This window comes from Hemicordylus capensis, chromosome 1, assembly GCF_027244095.1.
Source record: "Hemicordylus capensis ecotype Gifberg chromosome 1, rHemCap1.1.pri, whole genome shotgun sequence".
Taxonomy (NCBI): domain Eukaryota; kingdom Metazoa; phylum Chordata; class Lepidosauria; order Squamata; family Cordylidae; genus Hemicordylus; species Hemicordylus capensis.
This window is the reverse complement of record NC_069657.1, coordinates 262139617-262160661: the sequence shown is the minus strand read 5'-3', so window position 1 is coordinate 262160661 and position 21045 is coordinate 262139617. Positions and strand designations below refer to the sequence as shown.

Sequence of the window (21045 nt, the reverse complement as noted above, 5' to 3'; positions counted from 1 at the left end):
TATAATATTAGGAAATTTTAAACTTCTCTTCATTTTAACTGTACAGCTTCTGTATAACTTGCACAGAAGAGTATGCAGAGGCTTTTCCTGCATGACAGCTGGGCCAAGTATGCTCATAGACCACATGACTGAAGTTTTTAAACTTGAGCCTGCAGAGGAAGTATGTAAGAGCAAACAAGTATGTACAAGACATTTGTCAAGTAGGAAGTGGTCAGCGCAAAGCCGGTGGGAAGCAATTAGAGGTGTGTACTGGGCTTGTCCTTAATTAATGGTAATAGCCCAGTTGACCAGCTGCAGCTATACATGTTGATAGCACTGCACAAGGATTTCTAGGCAGTTGGCTAGGATTGTGTTTTAAAATGCCATGGTAACTGCATGCAGTTACTCTTTTTACTTATCCAGAAGATGGCAGGGTTGTCTGGAATGAAAAAAAGGCTTTGAGAATGCCCTTAAGAGAGTGCAGCTTGAATTATATACCTGAATATAAGATCGCATTCCAATTCTGTCACTGTGTTGCAGTAATGCTACTTGATAGGGCAGCACTATATTGTTAGATTACTGAACTTTAAACCCGGCAGCAGTCTTGTGTTGTGTGTGCATTCAAAGAAAGAGCAGCATAAGAATAGTAGTCAGAGTTCTAACTCTCCACACAATGAAGAGTGCAAACTTCAAAGAGCAGAAATGACAGTGTTATGGCTTAAGGTTGTACAGGCACAAAATGAGAAAATATGGAGGAATTGCAGGTTTGCTGCTGGGTGCAGTGCGGGGCCACTACGGATTTTTAATATGATAACTTGAATATTTTAAATCACTGGTGTAGTTTAGGTGAAGGAGAGGATGGAAATAAGACAGCATGAGATGACAGTATTTGTTAAAAGCAATATACTTCGCAAAGCAAAATTGAGAGAGTTTGAGCAGTGATGGATGGAAGAACTCTACTTTGTGAAATTTCTCAGTCAGAATTTGAAAAAAAAAATTATATCACAAAACGCTGTCCTAGTTCTCAGTGTGGTGCATATGCAGTGATGGTGGCATGTGCAATACACATTAACTAGCCGACCCCACACAGAGCATCTGTGCGCTCTTTAGGGCCGGCGCTTACCTCTCCCCCCATTCTGCCCCAGTCGCTGCTTCTGGGCCCAGCCCCCTCTCCTCCCCACCGCCACTTCTGCCCCCCTTTCTTTCTCTCCTCCTGGGCCTTGCCTTCGCGGCCGGGCCGGGCCCACCACCATCTCTGGCCTCCGTGGCCGGGCCTGCCGCCGCCATGGCAACCAATCCTCCTGGGTGTGCTTCAGACCATCAGGCGCGTACGCCGCCCAGCCAATCCCAGCTGGGCACTGGGACGCACATTCCAAGGCACACCCAGGAGAATTATATAGATAGATGCTGTTACCCCGGACGTTCTGGTTCCATATTGCATATATATGGAATGAAGTACTTTTTCATGCAGCACATCAGGGGCGTAACTACTATTAGGCAAGGGGAGGCGGTTGCCTGGGGGCCCCACTGCCTTGGGGGGCCCCCCAGAGACACCTCACATGACTCCCCAAGGCCCCTCAGCCACTTGCCCTGTTTGCCTCTCTCCTGCTTGTCCTCCTGGTGGGCAATCTAAGCAGCAGGCCAGCTGCAAAGAGCTCCTTTTCTCCCCGCCTCTCAGCTGATTGGCGGGTGGGCGGGGCTTCCAGGGTGGCCTCCGTGTAGGCCTCAGTGAAGCCTGAACTGGAGTAGGCTTGCAGGGAGGGCCCAAGGAAGGAAGGAGGCAGGCAGGCAGGCAGGCAGAGTGGCCCCCACAGCACTCTGCAGCAGACCCCTCTGCCCAGCCCAGCATTTGCCAGGTAGAATATGAGCTCCTTTTTGTGGTCACCCCCCGCCACCCATATATAGGGATCTGCTTGCCATAGGGCTTTGATATGGGTGGGGGGGGGAGAGACTGAGAAGTCTCTGAATATTTAATTTAAAACAGCTTGGAAAATGTGCTGGCTTAAAAAATAACTATCTAAAAAGTCCTATAAGTGGCTTGTTTCATGGCAGAAAATTATAAAAACTTCTGGAACAAACAATATTATATTCATTCATTCATTTATTCATTCGTAAATGCACTTATGCTCAAGTTGTTTTGCAACCCAGAAGGTCTGAGTGAGAACTGTGAAGCATGTGTGGTGCTTTTATTTTATTTTATTTTTCTTGTGTGTGAACTTTTCCCCAATAACTCGCAGGGACTTCAGGGTCAATCTGGCCAACATGTGAATGCAGCACCTCCATTCCAGAGGAGATGTGTGTAAAAGGGCTTTAAAAGCCTCATGTGAAAAACCTCCTGCAATCAAACTTTACTGAATTTGTTCAAAATTCTGAGAAAACATACATAGGCTCACCCTGCATGGTTGAAAGTCTCCTTTGCTAATCTGCAGTGAGGGTCCCATTTTAATAATTGGTATTTCTAGTGTGTTCTAGGCATTAAAAGTAGCACAGATATATAGTACTCAATGTATATCACTATATATTGCAAAGTGTGTGTGTATTCAGTGAAATGTATTTCTAGGCAGCATACTTATTTAGAAATATCAGACTTACATCCTTGGGGGCCTGGGGTGTGTGGAGGCCCTGGACTTTGAGGGTGGGGGGGCATTTTAAAATCTCGTCTCTGGGCCCACTCCAACCTTGCTACGCCCCTGCAGCACATAATTAATCTTAGAAATTCTCAGTCATGATATGTGGTGACGGTCACAAGGTTGAATGGCTTTAAAATGGGCTTAGACAAATTCATGGATTGGAGGACAGGTCTATCAATGGCAGTACTAGTTTTGATGGCTGTAGACTATCTCCAGGCTCAGAGGAAAGATGCCTCTGAAAATCACTTGCAGGGGAGCAACAGTGGAGAGAGAGTATGCCTTTATTGCTTGCCTGTGAGCTTCCCAGAGGCATCTGGTGGGCCACTGTGGGAAACAGAATGCTGGACTAGATGGGACTTTGGCCTGATCTGGCAAGGCTCTTCTTGTATAGCCATTACATTTCCCCAGTTTGTTTCTCTATTTAAAAGGTTAATATAGTTTCACAGCAATATATTTATTTATTTATTTATTTATTTGAAACATAGGAAGCTGCCATATACTGAGTCAGACTATTAGTCTATCTTGCTCAGTATTGTCTTCACAGACTGGCAGTGGCTTCTCCAAGGTTTCAGGCAGGAATCTCTCTCAGCCCTATCTTGGAGAAGCCAGGGAGGGGCCTTGGAACCTTCTGCTCCTCCCAGAGTGGTTCCATCCCCTAAAGGGAATATCTCACAGTGCTCACACTTCTAGTCTCCCATTCATATGCAACCAGGGAGGACCCTGCTTAGCTAGAGACAAGTCATGCATGTTACCACAAGACCAGCTCTCCTTGCTGAGTGAGAGTTTGAGAATAAGTTGTTAACATTAAACTCTTTGACATGTATCTGAAAAGTACGTGGCTTTGGGAGTGTGCTGATTGATCATGTGCAGAATCTTATTTGCTATTCCAAGCTGGAGAGGTAGTTCTGGATGAAAACGTTTGATTTTTAATTTTGTACAAGCACCACGAGCTGAACAAATTTGTATGTCAAGCTAAGCAATTATGAACCTCATTTTCATTGTGAGATCAATGAAAAGGGGGGGCATTACAGTAGTTGATACTGGCATGTTTTTTAAAAGTTTGAAATGTTGTGGCATTGTCTTTTGGCAGAGAAGATCATGTTGACTGAACAGGTGCTCTGTACATCAACAAGGCAATGGAGCAGAAGAAAACTATATGAAAATATTAAGCTTGATTTGGAACAAGAACTAGGGATTTTTGGTGAAAAAAATGCTTCAATACTGTGAATTGCACCAAAGTAAGCTCCAGATTTTATGGAATACTCTCTAACTCCTAGCAGAAGTGTAACAGAGCACAATGTTTTGATTAGATATGTTGACATGTCTGGAGTGTTCAGCTAACATTTGGACACAACATCCTTGGAGGCCAAGTTCATAGCAGGGGAAAACTTTCCTAATTTATCCATGATTGGAAGCAGCATGTCTGGGCTATCCTGCCTGGCACCCATCCAGTGATCTTGGAGAAGTCTTATATCCAGAGAGCATGTTCCTTTGCTACTTACTGCCAGTTTGTGGAAACTTGAGCTTTTAAATATAAAGAATCTTAATGCCACGCTTGAAAGTTAACAAATGTGACCTCCTGCTGCAGTACCAATTTTAGAGCTGAAACACACTTCAAAAACTCACTTGCTCTCTTTGAAAATGGAAGAGTAAACACACATCAAAGAGCTGCTTTCTCCAGACTGCATTTAAAACAACAACAAAAACTTGTCTTTGTTGATGGCCATCTCTTCCCTGGCATCACATCTCACTATTTCGTTCTCGACAGGGAGTGGATGGGGCTAGGCTTTTAAAGTTGCTATTTATCATGTTAGACTGACATCCAGACATTCTCCTGTGTGGCAACATACTTTAAGGAATTCTCCTTTTCTATTTATATCAAATTGCTTTTTGTCTTTTGCCAGGATGAGAAACTTCCTTTTAGTCTCCCAGTGGCCATACAACATGCCACAAAAATGACTAGCGTATGGTAAAATTACCAGCATCTTTGTGCTTAATGGATTTAAATATAGCAAAAAGCCTTTGAGATTTGCCTTGAGGGAAAATTGGCATGCCACCCACATACATATGCATAAGAATGCTTTGCTTTGAATAAACTTGGGGGAAATGCCTGGTTACATAGTGGGGAGAAACAATATGGTTCTGAGGAATGAGGCGTCGGGACTAGGCATTACCTGGAGGTGGCTGTCATCTGGGCAACAATGTGTGATGAATTAAGGTGCTGTGCAATACAGCTTGGGGTTTGGGCCAATCAGTTCAGACTTTGTCGCATCACATGGTGATATCACAATGCAATCTGGATATATCTGCAATTCTAATAGTGCTACTTTGATCAAGGAACACTCTCCTTTGCTCTGTGAGGTACCTGAGTGGAGAGAGAAGTTTTTAATGAAATGCAAGCATTCAGACCGGGAAAGGCCTCTTGACTTGAAGTGGTGCTCCTAAGTCTTAAAGTAACGTGGCTATGGACCAGTGGTGTGATTCTTTGAAAGGGCTGTTTTGAGTGAAGCTTTAGAGGGGCTTCTCTGTTGTTGAAAAGAAACTACACACGTATTCAGGATCTGTCATTTGGTAATGTATGCTGGATGAAGGACTGCACTGTGACATAGATAATTGCTATAGGCTTGACCTAGGATATTGGCAAATACACACGTGTGAAGGTGAATTCAGCCCTCATGCACAGTAGTAAGGCAGAAGCACTTAGTGTCAGATCAAAGACCATTTTGAATGGGGAGGGGAAGTTTGTACATGTAGCAGTGGTTGGCCCTGTTAAGATTGTCATCTGTTGAAGAAGAGATATTGTTGGCTGGGCCTGCATAGTTAATGTGCTGTGACACCATTGGGGTAATGGCAAACAGTGACCCACTTGAACACAAATAAGTTACATCATTGGCCCATGAAGACTAGACAGTATACATTTTAACTCGCCCCCCCCCTTTATATTTCTGTCATCTATAAAGGTGTTTGTGAACCATATGTGCTGCATAAATGGTACTATCCTTGGGCATGGTGGGATTTTTAAGCACATCTGAACTATGACAAATCCTGGTCACAAGACATGCCATCAGTACATTAACCCCCACCCCTGCCCCAAACCTGGTATTCTTAACCTAACTGTGCCAGATCAATATGTTGCAATTCAAACTCTTTTATATGTAGTCACAGTTGTTAAGCAGGTGTGCCCAGGAACAGCAGCATCACATGAGAGCTTGTGTCAGAGGCTGTGCAAGTCTGCACTTTGGTTCTTGATTGTGACATTACAGCTCTGTCTCATCTTATACTCTTCCATGTCTGTCCTTTTCCTAGTTGTTCCTGGTTACAGCCCATCCAATGATGTGCCTGTTGCGCATCAAACCACATAGACTTGCTGAATGAGCACCTAACAAATTCATTATGGTTAGATATTTGTTTGCAGAGAGAGAAAATTGCCACTTAAATGAGGTAGCAAATGAGAAGCCTTGTTTAAAATAGTTTGCCTGAAATACAACATGATGGTGAATGGGTTTCTAAAGCCACAGTATAAAACAAGTATCCCAAGATGGAACATATGTAATTGAAATGTGTCTGTAGAAATCTTATTGATGTTTATGTACTGTTTCCCAAGAATAAATTGGCACCACTGTGTGGAATGGAAAAAATAAAAATATGGTAAGTTTTGGTCTGCTCCACTGCCAAGATAGTTGTTCTTGCAACATACACACCAGGCATCTAGCAGTGTTTTTCCCCCCTGAAGAAATGATTGCAAGCATAAAAGAGCCCTGTTGGATCAGACCAAGGATCCATTGAGTCCAGCATCCTGTTTGCAACAGTGGCCTGCCAGATGCTTCTGGGAAGCAGGGCATGGAGGCAACAACACTTCCCCATTGTTACTCAGCAACTGCTATATGGAGGTACACTGCCTCTAAACCTGCTTGCTCCTTTAAGCTTTCTTGTGGGGTTCCACAGGGGTTGGTCCTTGCTCCCATTCTCTTTAACATCTACATGAAGGACCTGGATGGGCCCAAACAAGCTCAGGCTCAATTTTTCCAAGACCGAGTTGCTCTTGTTCAGTCTGAAATCTGGTCAATTGCCGTGTGTGAGTTCATCTCTTGGGGTTGTGCTTCCCTTGAGAGAGATGGTTCGTGATCTGGGGGTCCTTCTGGATTAACGGCTCCTACTTGAAAAGCAGGTGGAGGCTGTGGCCAGGGGTGCCTTTGCTCAGCTTTGGCAGATTTGCCAGTTATGGCCTTTTCTCAACTGGTAGGCTCTGGCAACAGTAACTCACGCTTTTGTTACCCCTCATTTGGATTACTGTAATGCCCTCTACCCAGGGTTGCATTTGAAAACGATTCAGAAACTTCAACTAGTCCAGAATGCAGCGGCTCGCCTCCTCATGGGTGGCCGTAGATTTGATAGTGTCACACCTCTTTTACAGTCGCTGCACTGGTTGCCTGTTCACTTCCGGGTCCAATTCAAAGTGCTGGTTCTTGCCTACAAACCCCTTATGAACTTAGCACCTGTATATCTCTGGGATTGCCTCTCTCGGCCAGTTGTATCCCTACCTGTGAGGTTTCTCAGCTGGCCCTCCTTAGTGTCCCGGGCCCTGGTTTAGTGCGTGGTGCCTGGGCCTGTAGGAAGGGATCCAGGGGTGATCTGGGAAATTACAGGCCGGTTAGCTTAACATCCATTCCAGGCAAATTAATGGAAAGCATCCTCAAGGATAAAACTGTAAAGCCCATAGAAGAACAGGCCCTGCTGGGAGTGAACCAGCATGGGTTCCACAAAGGTGAATCTTGCCTGACCAACCTTTTGGAGTTCTTTGAGAGTGTCAACAAGTATGTGGATCAAGGTGATCCAGTTGACATAGTCTACCTGGACTTCCAAAAAGCTTTTGACAAAGTTCCTCATCAAAGACTCCTGAGGAAACTTAGCGGTCATGGGATAAGGGGACAAGTACATGTGTGGATTGCTAACTGGTTGAAAGACAGGAAACAGAGGGTAGATATAAATGGAGAGTTTTCGCAATGGAGGGAAGTAAGAAGTGGGGTCCCCCAGGGATCTGTACTGGGACCAGTGCTTTTTAATTTATTCATAAATGATCTAGAAGCAGGGGTAAGCAGCGAGGTGGCCAAATTTGCAGATGATACCAAACTCTTTCGGGTAGTGAAATCCGTAACTGATTGTGAAGAGCTCCGAAAGGATCTCTCCCAACTGGGTGAGTGGGCAACAAAGTGGCAAATGCGGTTCAATGTTGGCAAGTGTAAAGTGATGCACATTGGGACGAAGAACTCCAACTTCAAGTATATGCTGATGGGATCTGAGCTGTCGGTGACTGACCAGGAGAGGGATCTTGGGGTCGTGGTGGACAGCTCATTGAAAGTGTCGACTCAATGTGCGGCAGCTGTGAAAAAGGCCAATTCCATGCTAGGGATCATTAGGAAAGGGATTGAAAATAAAATGACTAATATTATAATGCCCTTATACAAAATTATGGTGCGGCCACACCTGGAGTACCGCATACAATTCTGGTCACCACATCTAAAAAAGGACATTGTAAGACGACTGCGGGGAGACATGATAGAGGTCTATAAAATCATGCATGGTGTGGAGAAAGTGGATAGAGAGAAATTCTTCTCCCTCTCACATAACACTAGAACCAAGGGTCATCCCATGAAATTGATTTCCAGGAAATCTAGGACCAGCAAATGGAAGTACTTTTTCACACAACACATAATCAACTTGTGGAATTCTCTGCCACAGGACATAGTGACAGCCAACAACCTGCATGGCTTTAAGAGGGGTTTGGATAACTTCATGGAGGAGAGGTCCATCAATGGCTACTAGTTCGAGGGCTGTAGGCCACCTCCAGCTTTGGGGGCGGGGTGCCTCGGGGTACCAGTTGCGGGGGAGTAACAGCAGGAGAGAGGGCATGCCCTCAACTCCTGCCTGTGGCTTCCAGCAGCATCTGGTGGGCCACTGTGCGAAATGGGATGCTGGACTAGATGGGCCTTGGGCCTGATCCAGCAGGGCTGTTCTTATGTTCTTAACCTAAGGAAAATGTGCCTGCGTTGAGGTGATTACAGTTGGGAGGCAGGCAAAGGCATGCAGTTGCATAGACCTCAGCTTCATTTCTGTATAAGCTGAGATGCAGAATTTCTCTTTTTTATTGTGTAAATCAATTCCTACACCTCAGTAGCCTACATGTCATTTAAGGAAACTCAGATTTGTTAATGTGTTAAATAAAAATAAATCTGCAAACTGTTTCGTTTTGACTATAACGGTTATAACTCAAGATAGGTCTGTGTGTGTATTCCCATTGACACTGTGTATCACAGCATCACAAATTCAGTACAACTTAGAGTGCCCATGTTCCAAAGCATCCCATGCCAAATAAAGATCAGTGTGAAGTACATCGGCAGACTAATTCTAGACCATTGTCATCCAGCCTTGAACAACATTAATCAATATGTTGATAGCAATCAGTAACCCACAATGCAGTCAATTTTGTTCTTCTTTTCTTTATAATAACCCAGTAATTATAAATACAGTGAAGTTCTCCTGCATCAACTGAGTCCTGACGTCAGGTCCTAATACTCTGGAGATAGGATATTTCAGCCACCAGAAAGTTATTTTAAACTGCACATTCACACCTACCTTTGTTCTCCTAAAGATGATAAGGGGTGGGTGGGTGGATTTCTTTTTGCTTGTCACAGAACACTGTTTTATGCATTGATGATCTGCAAACTATCAATGTCATAGTATGCCCTTCTCCCAGGGAGCCTACAGAGGCTACTAGAGAGACATGCCCATCTCCAAAGCCAACAGTATGCAAGGAACTGGCTTTTACCTTAACAGATGCATTTCACTGCTCAAGTAAACTTACAAGATAAGCACTAGCTGAATTGCAGATGTCCCCCACATAGGTTCAACTCAGAGAACTGATGTAGGGTAGGTGTCAGAAGTGTGAGCTGGGAAGATGTACTTCAAGTTTCATCTGAACCATGAAGATTATATTAGGCAACCTTTCTGTCTCTCGCACCTCCATCTACAGTATGAAGATAATGACTTAGCTTCACAGGATTGTTGTAAGAGTTATTGAGAGAGGATTATTGTAAAGATCTATTGAGGCCCTATCCATCCCCAGCACAGCTTCCCTCCAGTAGCTGTTGCTGGTGTCTTCCTTTCCTTTCCTTTCCTTTCATTTCTATACTGCCCTTCAAAAAATGGCTCAGGGCAGTTTACATTAAAATAAAAATAATTAAAACCAATTAACAAAACATTTAAACAGTTTTAAAACCCTGGAAAACCAGGCCAAACATTTACAGTTTAAAAGCAGTTTAAAAACCCTGGAAGGCCAGGCCAAACAGATAGGTCTTAAGGGCTCTTCTGAAGGACAATATTAAATTCAGATTACGGATTTCTGCAGGGAGTGCATTCCACAGCCAAGGAGCAGCTACAGAGAAGGCCTGCCTTTGAGTTGCCACCAGATGGTAACTGGAGAGGGTGGTAACTGGAGAGGGACCTCCTCAGATGACCTTAACATGCAGTTGGGATAATGTAAAAGAAGGCTCTCTCTAAGGCAGAGTTTCTCAATGTGTGGGTCCCCAGATGTTATTGGACTTCAACTCCCATAATCCCCAGCCCCAGTGGCCTTTGGTTGGGAATTATGGGAGTTGAAGTACAATTACATCTGGGGACCCACACGTTGAGAATCCCTGCTCTAAGGTAACCCAGACCTAAGCCATTCTGGCCTTTAAAAGTAATAACCAGCACTATGTATTTTGCCTGGAAACATATTGGCAGCCATTGCAACTGTTTTAAAACAGGCATAATATGGTCTCTCTGGGTTGCCCCAGAGACCAATCTGGCTGCCGTATTTTGAACTAACTGAAGTTTCCAAACTACATACAAAGGCAGCCCCACGTAGAGTGCATTGCAATAGTTGTGCCTCGAGGTTACCAGGTGATGCACCACTGTTTTGAGATCATCCTCTTCAAGGAATGGACACAGTTGTTGAATCATCCGAAGCTGATAGAAAACACTCCTGGCCATAGCCTCCACTTGAGATACCAGGGTGAGGCCTGGGTCCCAAGCTGCATACCTGCTTCTTCCGGGAGAGTGTAATCCCATCCATCACAGGAAGCTCTAACTCATCTTTCAAATTCTGAGCCCCCACAGTGAGCACCTCCACCTTGCTTGGATTCAGTTTCAATTTGTTATCCCTCATCCAGCCCATTACTGCCTGTAGGCAGGCATTTAGGGAATGACTGCCATTTCCTGATTATGAAGATGAAAAGGAGAAGTAGATTTGTGTGTCATCAGCATACTGATAACACCCTGCACCAAACCTCCTGATGACCTCATCCAGCGGTTTCTTATAGATATTGACAAAGCACTGGTGACAGAATGGAGCCTTGAGGGACTCCATATAACAGCTCCTGTTTTGAGGAGCAACTGTCGCCAAGCTCCACCATCTGGAATCTACCCGAGAGATAGGAGCGGAACCACCGCAAAGCAGTGCCTCCTATCTCCAACTCGCCCAGGTGTTCCAGAAGGATACCAAGGTCGATGGTATCAAATGCCACCGAGAGATCCAGAAGAACCAGCAGAGTCACACTTTCTCTGTCGATTCCCTGGTAGAGGTCGTCCATAAGGCCGACCAAAGCTGTCTCAACCGCATAGCCAGCTCTAAAGCCAGTTTGAAATGGGTCTAGATAATGAGCTTCCTCCAAGACTGCCTGGCGCTGGTTGGCCACCACCCTTTCAATCACCTTGCCCAACCAAGGAAGCTTGGAGACTGGCCTATAACTATCCATTGCTAAGGGGTCCAGGGAAGGCTTCTTAAGAAGCACTCCCTGTTGAGATAAGAGCCTCCCCATCTCTGGCAACTTTAAAAAAGTCACTGAAGATGCATTTATTCACCCTGGGTTTTTAATTAGAGCTATGGTTGTAAAAAAAAAAATTAATACTCGGTTTTAAATGTTTTATTTTTTTAATGTTTTAAATGATTTTAATTAAGTGATTTGATGTTTTTAAATTTTAATTGTAAACCACCCAGAGATGCAAGTTTTGGGCAGTATTATTTATTTGATTTACTGTTAAATTTATATACTGCCTTTCATTAAAACAATCCCAAGGCGGTTTACAGCAAAATTTAGAAACAAAATTGTAAAAAAGAAGACAGAATTAAAATATTAAGCTAAAAATATAAAACAAATCTGATTAAAAGTTTAAAACACAAGTATAGAAATGTAAGTAAGTAAGTAAGTAAATAAATAAATAAAGTGGTCTAACCATTGCCTCCTTCAAACAAGGACCCTCCTTACCCTCCCTTAGCGATACATTCATGATATTAACTAGGCCACCTCCTACAATCTCCCTGCTAGATAGAAGCAGCCAAGTTGGGCAAGGATCCAGGGAACAAGTGGTAGGTTGCACTGCCCATAGAAGCTTGTCCACATCCTCAGGAGTCACAGATTGAAACCGATCCAATCTAATACTGCAATAGGGATTGCTGGACATCTCCTTCATTGACCCTGCAGAAATAGTGGAGTCCAAGTCGGCCTGAATACAGGAGATTTTGTCTGAAAAAGTTTAAAGTGCAAAGTGTGCGATCAAATCGATTTCGACTTTTGGCGCCCACAGAGCACTGTGGTTTTCTTTGATAGAATACAGGAGGGCTTTACCAGTTCCTCCTCCCGTGCAGTGCCTTTCAGTATCTTCATATATCGTTGTTGCCCGATATAGTACCAGCAGGGATTCGATGTCAGTTTTCCCCGAGATGATTGCTGTCTCAGAAGAGAGTTTTTGGCCCATGGAAGACTAACTATCTATCTATCTGTCTGTCTATCTATCTATCTATCTACACACACACACACACACACACACACACACACACACACACACACACACACTCTCTCTCTCTCTCTCTCTCTCTCTCTCTCTCTCTCTCTCTCTCTCTCTCTTTATTTACTGGCTAGTATGCAAACCTTTGCTGCAGTGGAGGTTTGCATGTTAAGTGTGGTGACAGTAATAAAAATGATTTATAGGCAAAGTACAATGGTGGTGTTGTCTCTCTGTACCATAATGGGAAATGGTTGAAGTTGAATAAGAACTTAATAGAGGAACAAATATTTCTTAGGTATGTTAGTCAAATGAGGATCAAATCGCAGACTTCATGGAGTTCCATTCCTCCCCCCCACCCCCGCCACATTTAAAAACAGCAACTAAAAGCAGCCTTAGCAGGCTGCATATGATTAAAGGAAAGGCAGTGGGCAGGGAGAAGTAGATTAACGCTTGTTCCTCCAGTCATTTTTTAGCTCAGAGCCAGCCATGAAGCTCACAGGGTGGGGTGCAGTGTTCTCTCTAATTCTTTTCATCTGTGTGCGGAATGAGTTTTGTATCAAGGCAGTGTGTGTGTGCATGTGCATTCAGAGTGGGGCCTTCCCGATTCAACCTGAGCCAGGATCTAAAATTAACTGAGCGGACATCAAAAAACGTGTGAGTGCAAGCACATGCGCACGCCTTAGAGGGAACACAGGTGGGGTGATGTTTGGCTAGATGTTCTTTGACATAACTATAGGGTTACTTTGAGGGGAAAATAGAGGGGGGGTGTCTATGTGGCCTTGAGCCCCTTGGTAGGATTGATGGAATGAAGAGCACCCCAACTGCCTTCTCAAGTGCAGGAATGAATAGATGGGGAAGCTATAGCACTGGGCTTGACAAATCCTAGCTGGCATGGAGCCATGGCAACTAGAAGTTGAACTGCAGCACTTCACCTAGACAAGGATATTGAGAGGCAGTGTTACTTAATAAAACATTTGTCCCAGCCAGCTCTGTTCCTCTTCTAAGTATGGTCCTTGTAATGGGGATAAAGAGAAGCTCGCATATTATCCTCCCTTCCACAATGTCTGTCACTAAGTCTGGTAATTTTGTCCTAAATTCTTGGGCTGGCTCCTAGACTCAAATAACACTTGTCAAGGCCTCCATCCCTGTCTTTTTGCCCTTGGTGAGAAAACAGCTTGACGAGAATGATGTGGAAGTTCTCTGAGTGTGCTGCTCTTATAGCCTGTCCAAGCTGCTTTGGTTTAAAAAGAAACATGCAAAAGAATAATGGAACTCAGGCAGTTAAGTAAATGGAGAGAGTGTGGCTAACGCCTGCCCAGTTTAGGAGGTGACACAGAAGAACCAATTAGTTTGGTCAGGTAGATAAATTTCCTGCATCTCAAGGAACATCTCAGGAACTATCAGTAACATGTTTGTTGCCTTTAGCCACCAAGTTAGCATTGTAGATGAGAGGAAATGAAATTGTGGAAAATATGAAAAATAAAAAAGCAAAAAGATTGTCATGGTGTAATATGCTGCTGTTTGTGCTGTTTGCCACACAATTAAACACAGAGCAGGTAACAAAAATAATGATTCTCCTAGGTCAGAAAACAGCCTTGGGTTAGCTGTATATCTGTCTCAATACCCAAGCTGTGTTCTCCAGGTTGAGGAACCCTCCTAGTACTGAATGATCCAGTGTCGAAGAGGCCTTTTTATGCTAATGCAAAGACCTTTGGAGCATCCTTTCATTTAGCACTGTAGAGCGTGCTGCCTTGAGTCCAAATTCAGTGTGTTTTACTTGTGAGGAAAGAGCATCATAGGATTGAGCATCAGTGCTTTTGTCTGCAGGTGCACACCAAGGGGACAATAGATGCAGTAATGACATACTCTTCAGCATGCTGTGTGTATAAGGAGTTCTTATGCTTCACAGGTTACAAATGAATTTTGTGAACCTTTTGAAAGGAGTTTAGTTCTGGTTGAAGATGCCAGATGGATAGACAGCTCTCGAGAGACTAAGCCTCTGATGCTCAGTACTCTGGAGAATTAAGTTGGCATTTCGTCTGCAATGCTGCTTGTAAAGCTACAGTGTTGAAGTTTTCAAGTGCTTGAACCAAGGTTCTCATTAATGGCCACAATGCACCCCTTCATCCTTCAGTAAATTTTGAGAGAGTTGCGAGGATGGGGCAGTTAGAAGCAGTGTTCTAATGGAGACAGGTGGTATACCTGAAGATGCAAGATTGTGATTTGCATTGTTACTTTGGCAGAATAAGTTCTGAAGCTGTTGATAGGGAGTATCTGGATGCCACATCTGTATAGCTACCATTTTGCAAGAACTGGTAGACTAACATAATGATAACCCTGCCAGATCAGGCCAAGGTTCATTAGTCCAGCATGCTATCTGCAACTGTGGTGAACCAGATGCTTACAGGAAGCTCCCAAGCTTGGTCTTAAGAGTTAAAGCTTTGATTGTGACCATGCAGCAATTGGTTTTCAGAGGCATACTGCTTCTGAACATGAAGCTTTTTATTATTGATTTATTTGAAAATATTTGTACCTCCCCTTTCAGCCTCATTTCTCAAAGTGGTTCACTTAAAATAACCAGTAACTTTAAAAAAATGAAACACAGTACATTGTAGTAGTCACAATTAGGGGTGTGCAATTTGGATTTTCGGTGTTTTGATTCGGATCCTAATTGAAACACCAACAATTTGTTTTTGGGTCTGAATCTGACCCATCCAAATCACCCTTTTGTAAATCTGTTAGCTTGGCTAACCCAACAGGATTTACAACCCCCTTCAGCACTCCCCGGTGAGTTAACAGAAAGTGACAGTGGAACTGCACGAGTGAAAAATAAAAGGCTCACAAAGAAAAAACAGTAAATGAATTAAGTCCCCTGAACTGAACTAGTTACCCCCCTCTCACAATAACTGAGTAATAAGTGAACAGAAAACACAGAGCAAGGAATGAAAATAGTGAAGGAAAACAGAAGCAAGGAATTAACAGAACAAAGCAGGAAAGCATAAACAAGGCAAACTGGAACTCGGACAAAGTTTTGGAATTCAATAGCACACTGTTTGCGGACCAGCAAAAGTTGCAAACAGCACCTGAGCAATTGAGAGACTGCCAAATATATATGGCTCAAGAGAACCAGCAGCCAATCAGGCCTCCCTGAGTCAGCACTTTGGCCTCCTCTCTAATTATCTCCTGCGCCTGCGTGACTTCCACTGAGCCTCCCTCTTGAGCCGTCTTCCTCAAGACGTGAAATCCAAGGCTCCTCCCCCTCAGAAATCATGTCTGGCAGCTGTTGCGAATCCTCAGCGCCAGAGTCTGGTCTCCCTGCCAACTCCTGTTGCTGTGCCTCTGAGCCCTCACTAGCAGGTGAATTCTCCTGTTCCTGCTGTGACTCTTCTGATTCAGCAGTCTGAGCCATGACACACCCCAGATTTGATTCGGATCCAAATTAATCCGAATCTGAATCTGAATCAGTTTGGATCAAGAAAATGGGTCCCAGGGCCAAAAGAGTGAGGTGGGGTGGTAGTGCCTAATGCGTGGAGGCTACCACCCAAATTGCAGAGGGATTGGGCAAAGGGCTGATTTTTGGTGAATTGTTGAAGTTTATGTGTCTTTAAGGTTTTTCCCCATAAGGTATAATGGAGGTGTATTGCTTCACGTGGGGGGGGGAGGGGCAGGCCCAGAGCGAGTGGTGGTGTAGTGCACATAGGATACCAACCACCTGTTGTTCTGTTCTGTTGCTTCTGAGGTGTTCTGAGTTTAGATTCTTTGGTAGCAAATGAGAATGGTTTCATGGTTTGTACTGAAAATCTAATTTGCTACCAAAGAATCTAACACACTTGTAAATCAAATACTTAAGCATACCAATCCCAAATCCAAAACCACATTTTCAAAGTCAATGAGCACAAATAAAGAAACCGCTTGTTTATATGTGGTCCTCTATGGCTATCTCCTTAATGAAATCTTCCTTCATTAAGGTGTTTTTCTTCAAGTACTTTACAACATGGCCAGCACTGAGAAAGGACATATAGTGCATGTTGTGCATGCAGAAAGCCTTAGCTTTGATCATTTGCATATTCAGGTAAAGGATCTTGGGTCGCAGAGCTGGGAATACTCTCTCTTCCTCAAATTAGACACCCTGGGCTGGGTAGACCACTGGTCTGACTTGAAATAAGCCTGCAGGTGGAGGAAGAGGAAAGACTGCATCTGGCAGACCCCAGAGTGAGAGGCTGGGGTCCCTGCCTGGCTGCCTCTTCTTTGGCTCCCCACTTAGTTTGCCATTTGCTCCCCCCAGGATTGTCTGTGGTGGTGAGTCCTTGCAGGACTGGGGCCAAAGGTGACTGGGCAGTTTTCAGTTCCTGTGTTCCACCTGTTGGAGCTGTGACTGCCCAGGACTATATAGGCATGCTGCCAGTGGCAGTGGGCCTGCCACCGAAGGGGCGACACCAAAGGGGGTTGCCCCTTTGGGGGAAAGCGAGGGCGAAGGCCAGATCCTCTGTTTAATTGTTAGATTAGGGAGGACCTACTCAACAGTAGAGCTTCTGTTTAGTTAGTTTAGTTGCTTTTAGAACTGGCCTGAAATCGCTGTCATGTGTTTGGGTTCATCTGGAGATGGGGAGACAGGGGGCGCATTTGAATGTGGGGCAGCTATCCCAGTGGTGGTGGGGAATAGAAGGAGTAATGTTGGAAGGTCAGCAGGCCGTTCCAGGAGAAGGATGGTCAGAAATTTAATTGCTGCCCCCCCTTCTTACTGTCCTGCCAGCTCTCTGACCTCGGGGAGCACTGCCAACAACCCACATAAGCTTATCCTGCTTCTCTGCAATGCCAGGTCGGTCCCAAATAAATGTGAACTCATCCGTGATTTGCTTATGGGTGAAGGGGCCGACCTGGTGTGTATTACTGAGACTTGGTTGGGGGAGGCTAGTGGCCCAGTCTGGGCCCAGCTTCTTCCTCCAGGATATTCTGTAGAGGAGCAGGTGAGGGGACGTGGGCGGGGAGGTGGAGTGGCTGTGGTCTATAAGGATAGCATCTCCCTTACCAGGGTCGCTGTTAGGGTATTGGACCATATTGAATGTGTGTACTTGAGTTTGGGGACCAGGGATCGATTGGGACTTCTGTTGGTGATTGCCCCGCTGCCCAACGGAATCCCTTACTGAGCTCACGGACTTGGTTGCGGAGCTTGCGTTGGAGTCTCCCAGACTTTTTGTGCTGGGGGACTTCAATGTTCATTTTGGGACCAATTTGTCTGGGGCAGCTCAGGAGTTCATAGTGGCCATGACAACTATGGGCCTATCCCAAGTGGTCTCTGGATCGACACATATTGCAGGTCACACTCTTGATTTGGTCTTTTACTCTGATCAGGGTGGTGTTCCGTGGGTGGGGACTCCTGTGATTCCCCCATTGTCATGGATGGATCACCATCTGGTTAAGGTTGGACTTACAACCACTTCCCACCTCTGCAGGGGTGAGGGGCCTATTAGAATGGTCTGCCCGAAGAGGTTATTGGATCCGGTAGGATTCCAAGAAGCTTTGGAGGGATCTAATGTTGGCTTTGCCGGTGATCCTGTTGATACCCTAGTTGAGAACTGGAACAACTTGCTCACCAGGGCAGTAGACACGATTGCTCCTAAGCGTCCCCTCCAACCTGCTTCAAAACTGGCCCCTTGGTATACGGAAGATCTACGGGGGCTGAAGCAGCAAGGTAGGTGATTGGAGAGCAAGTGGAGAAAGACTTGACTCGAATCCGACAGATTACAACACAGAGCACATTTAAAGATCTATGCTCAGGTGATACGTGTGGCAAAGAAGATGTTCTTTTCTGGCTGTATTGTCTCTGTGAGTTCACGTCCAGCGGAGTTGTCCAGGGTTGTGAGGGGACTAGTATCTGCCCCCCCCCCGAACCAGAATTTGGAGTCATCAGTTACCCGCTGTGATGTGATTAAAGAACTTTTCACAGATAAAATCTCTCGGATTCGGGCCGACCTAGATGGAGACTCCACAATTAATTTGATGTCTGAACTGGAGGTGTCCGACAACTCCTCTTATGTGATTTGACTGGATCGGTTTCAGTTTGTGACTGCTGAGTATGTGAACAAGCTGCTTGGAGTGGTGAGGCCTACCACTTGCTCTCTTGACCCTTGCCCAACATGGCTTGTTCTATCTAGCAGGGAGGCTGTTGTAGGCGGCCTGGTGGAAATCATAAATACCTCTCTGAGGGAGGGCAGGATGCCTCCTTGTCTTAGGGAGGCAATTATAAGACCTCTTTTTTAAAAGCCTGCGTTAGATCCCTCAGAGTTGAGCAATTATAGGCCTGTTTCCAACCTCCCATGGCTGGGCAAGGTAACTGAGAGTGTGGTGGCCTCTCAGCTCCAGGCAACTTTGGAGGAAACTGATTATCCATACCAATTTCAAACTGGTTTTCAGGCGGGCTATGGAGTGGAGACTGCCTTGGTCGGCCTGATGAATGATCTCCAATTGGGAATTGACAAAGGAAGTGTGGCTCTGTTAGTCCTTTTGGATCTCTTGATGGCGTTCAGTACTATCGACCATAGTATCCTACTGGCACGTCTGAGGGTGGGAGGCACTGTTTTACAGTGGTTCCGCTCCTACCTCTTGGACAGATTCCAGATGATGTCGATTGGAGATTGTTGCTCTTCGAGATCTGAGCTTAAGTATGGGATCCCTCAAGGCTCCGTACTTTCTCCAATGCTTTTTAACATCTACATGAAACTGCTGGGAGAGATCATCAGGGGATTTGGAGCTGGGTGTTACCAGTATGCTGATGACCCCCAGATCTACTGTATTTCTCCATGTCTCATTCATCAGGAGCTGGCATATCCTCCCTAAATGCCTGCCTGGAAGCAGTAATGGGCTGGATGAGAGAGAATAAACTGAAGCTGAATCCAGATAAGACGGAGGTACTTATTGTGGGGGTCAGAACTCCAGAGACGATTTTGATCTACCTGTTCTAGATGGGGTCACACTTCCCCAAAAGGAACAGGTTTGCTGTCTGGGAATACTTCTGGATTCACACCTCTCCCTGGTTTCTCAGGTTGAGGCGGCTGCCAGGGATGCTTTCTATCAGCTCCAGCTGATATGCCAGCTTCACCTGTTTCTTGAGATAAATGACCTCAAAACAGTGGTACATCTGTTGGTAACCTCCAGGCTTGACTTTTGTAATGCGCTCTACGTGGGGCTGCCTTTGTACGTAGTCTGGAAACTTCAGTTGGTTCAGAATGCGGCAGCCAGGTTGGTCTCTGGGTCATCTCGGAGAGACCACGTTACACCTCTGCTGATGGAATTACACTGGCTGCCTATAGATACAAAATACAAAGTGCTAGTTATAACTTATAAAGCCCTAAATGACTTAGGCCCTGGGTATTTGAGAGAACGTCTTCTTCATTATGAGCCCCACCGTCCATTGTGGTCGTCTCTGGAGGTCCGTCTCCAGTTGCCGCCAGTTCGTCTTGTGGCTACACGGAGACAGGCTTTCTTGGTTGCTGACCCGGGACTATGGAATGCGCTCCCTATTGAGATACGATCCTCCCCATCTCTGACAATTTTTTTAAAATACTTAAAGACCCATCTTTTTACTCAGGCTTTTTCAGCTTTTTAATAGGATTTTAATTCTGTGATTGACTTTTAAATTGTTTGTTTTTAATTGTTTTTATGTGTTTTTATATGTGTTTTTAACTGTTTTATCATTGTGAACTGCCCAGAGACGTGAGTTGCGGTGGTATAAAAGTGTAATTAAACAAACAAACAAAGCAGCTTCACATGTGATCTGCCTGCCATGGTCCTGTGGCCAGATGTGGATTCCTGGATTGGATAAACACCTGCCACTTCTCCTTAAGAGAGTGCGTGATAAATTAATTTGCTTCCTGCAGATATTTAAAGTAAATACAACTTTACTTTACTCATGTAAATTTACTGAGTTTTTAAAACTGTTTATCATAAACCTTTTTCCATTTTTGTACTTTTCCATGGCATTCATATTACTTAATTACAATAGTTTAAATCTTAGGTAGCATCCATGTCATTTTGAGAACCTAGCTATGGCTATGATGCTTTGTGCAATAAGTTAATTAAGCATCCATGCCCATTTTAAAATATGTCTCTTTGCCCAGTTAGCGGAGGCATCACCATATCTTCTGCTACCATCAGTTTCAGAAATGGTGAGTTTTGTTGCTTCTGCTCCAAGCCCAACTTTGCCTGTGTGCAAATAAATGTGTGTGTGCATGCGTGCATACGTACACACACACACACACACACACACACACACACACACACACACACACAGAGCAATGTCCTGCCATCTTTGGGACATCTTGTTTTGAGTTGTTTAACTAGTACTGTATTAATTTTTTAGTGTTTTTAAAAAATGTATACTAATAAGCCCCTGGTAACCAGGCAACAAGTCACCTTTTTAACCTGGTGATACTCTTTATTTAGCAGGGAGAGAGCAACTGGCCCTATCCAGCCCTAGCACAGCATCCCTCCAGTGGCTGTTGCTGGTGCCTATCTTATGTTTCTTTTTAGATTGTGAGCCCTTTGGGGACAGGGGCCATTTTATTTATTTATATTTATGTAAACTGCTTTGGGAACTTTTGTTGAAAAGTAG

The 21045-nt window shown here is 44.6% G+C and overlaps 1 protein-coding gene and 1 long non-coding RNA gene across 20 annotated transcripts in view; one reads left to right on the top strand and one right to left on the bottom strand.

Moving 5' to 3' along the window:
* The window catches only part of PLCB1 (phospholipase C beta 1), an 807198-nt gene that overhangs the window by 208887 nt on the left and 577266 nt on the right, over positions 1–21045 (top strand). For 2 of the 19 annotated variants that reach the window (XM_053284755.1, XM_053284758.1), the window contains exon 1: positions 1730–1835. The exons of 16 other annotated variants lie outside the window; for them this stretch is intronic. The gene's annotated coding sequence lies outside the window, so the exon portion shown is untranslated. Of the gene's footprint in view, positions 1–1729; positions 1836–21045 lie in introns of those variants that run through there. One more of the 19 variants, XM_053284742.1, reaches the window with a different exon arrangement.
* Positions 1–21045, bottom strand: part of LOC128340062 (uncharacterized) — a 173083-nt gene that overhangs the window by 45277 nt on the left and 106761 nt on the right. The window lies entirely within an intron of this gene.